Source organism: Cornus florida, unplaced genomic scaffold (assembly GCF_030987335.1).
Source record: "Cornus florida cultivar Cherokee Brave unplaced genomic scaffold, ASM3098733v1 CherokeeBrave_3.0.0_Hap2_scaffold_18, whole genome shotgun sequence".
NCBI classification, from domain to species: Eukaryota; Viridiplantae; Streptophyta; class Magnoliopsida; order Cornales; family Cornaceae; genus Cornus; species Cornus florida.
Genome location: NW_026775671.1, coordinates 362,501 through 365,000, shown reverse-complemented (window position 1 = coordinate 365,000; position 2,500 = coordinate 362,501).

Genomic DNA, 2,500 nt, shown 5'->3' with positions numbered 1-2,500 from the left:
GTTTGAAAATTTTACGGGAACTTCCTAGAAGCCTAAGAAATGCTTTGCTCGAGACGGATTTCGATTTGGAGGTCCCCCGAGTTAATTTTGCCCATTACGACTCCTCGCCCGCACGCTCGTGCACCCCGGCGTGCACGTGGGCATCGTATGCTAAAAAATGAAGTGTGGAGTTTGGGTTCGGAAATTTTATGGGAGCTTCCTAGAAGCCTAAGAAATGCTTTGCTCGAGACGGATTTTGATTTGGAGGTCCCACGAGTTAGTTTTGGCCCATTATGACTCCTCGCCCGCACGCTCAAGCACCCCGGCGTGCACGTGGTCATCGTATGCTAAAAAATGAAGTTTGGAGTTTGGGTTTGAAAATTTTATGCGAGCTTCCTAGAAGCCTAAGAAATGCTTTGCTCGAGACGAATTTCGATTTGGAGGTCCCCCGAGTTAATTTTGCCCATTATGACTCCTCGTCCGCACGCTCGTGCACCCCGACGTGCACGTGGGCATCGTATGCTAAAAAATGAAGTTTGGAGTTTGGGTTTGAAAATTTTATGGGAGCTTCCTAGAAGACTAAGAAATGCTTTGCTCGAGACGGATTTCGATTTGGAGGTCCCCCGAGTTAATTTTGCCCATTATGACTCCTCGCCCGCACGCTCGTGCACCCCGACGTGCACGTGGGCATCGTATGCTAAAAAATGAAGTTTGGAGTTTGGGTTTGAAAATTTTATGGGAGCTTCCTAGAAGACTAAGAAGTGCTTTGCTCGAGACGGATTTCGATTTGGAGGTCCCCCGGGTTAATTTTACCCATTATGACTCCTCGCCCGCACGCTCGTGCACCCCGACGTGCACGTGGGCATGGTATGCTAAAATTGAAGTTTGGAGTTTGGGTTTGAAAATTTTATGGGAGCTTCCTAGAAGCCTAAGAAATGCTTTGCTCGAGACGGATTTCGATTTGGAGGTCCCCCGAGTTAAGTTTGCCCTTTATGACTCCTCGCCCGCATGCTCGTGCACACCGGCGTGCACGTGGGCATCGTATGCTAAAAAATGAAGTTTGGAGTTTGGGTTCAGAAATCTTATGGGAGCTTCCTAGAAGCCTAAGAAATGCTTTGCTCGAGACGGATTTCGATTTAGATTTCCGCCGTGTTAATTTTGCCAATTACGGCTCCTCGCGCGCACGCTCAAGCACCCCGACGTGCACACCGGCGCGCACGTGGGCATCGTATGCTAAAAAATGAAGTTTGGAGTTTGGGTTTGAAAATTTTACGGGAACTTCCTAGAAGCCTAAGAAATGCTTTGCTCGAGACGGATTTCGATTTGGAGGTCCCCCGAGTTAATTTTGCCCATTACGACTCCTCGCCCGCATGCTCGTGCACACCGGCGTGCACGTGGGCATCGTATGCTAAAAAATGAAGTTTGGAGTTTGGGTTTGAAAATTTTATGGGAGCTTCCTAGAAGACTAAGAAGTGCTTTGCTCGAGACGGATTTCGATTTAGATTTCCGCCGTGTTAATTTTGCCAATTACGGCTCCTCGCGCGCACGCTCAAGCACCCCGACGTGCACACCGGCGCGCACGTGGGCATCGTATGCTAAAAAATGAAGTTTGGAGTTTGGGTTTGAAAATTTTACGGGAACTTCCTAGAAGCCTAAGAAATGCTTTGCTCGAGACGGATTTCGATTTGGAGGTCCCCCGAGTTAATTTTGCCCATTACGACTCCTCGCCCGCACGCTCGTGCACCCCGGCGTGCACGTGGGCATCGTATGCTAAAAAATGAAGTTTGGAGTTTGGGTTCGGAAATTTTATGGGAGCTTCCTAGAAGCCTAAGAAATGCTTTGCTCGAGACGGATTTTGATTTGGAGATCCCACGAGTTAGTTTTTGCCCATTATGACTCCTCGCCCGCACGCTCAAGCACCCCGGCGTGCACGTGGGCATCGTATGCTAAAAAATGAAGTTTGGAGTTTGGGTTCGGAAATTTTATGGGAGCTTCCTAGAAGCCTAAGAAGTGTTTTGCTCGAGACGGATTTCGATTTGGAGGTCCCCCGAGTTAGTTTTGCCCATTATGACTCCTCCCCCGCACGCTCAAGCACCCCCGCGTGCACGGGGGCATTGTATGCTAAAAAATGAAGTTTGGAGTTTGGGTTTGGAAATTTTATGGGAGCTTCCTAGAAGCCTAAGAAGTGCTTTGCTCGAGACGGATTTCGATTTGGAGGTCCCCCGAGTTAATTTTGCCCATTATGACTCCTCGCCCGCACGCTTAAGCACCCCCGCGTGCACGTGGGCATTGTGTGCTAAAAAATGAAGTTTGGAGTTTGGGTTTGTAAATTTGATGGGAGCTTCCTAGAAGCCTAAGAAGTGCTTTGCTCGAGACGGATTTCGATTTGAAGGTCCCCCGTGTTAATTTTGCCCATTACGGCTCCTCGCCCGCACGCTCAAGCACCCCGGCGTGCACGTGGGCATTGTATGCTAAAAAATAAAGTTTGGAGTTTGGGTTTGGAAGTTTTATGGGAGCTTCC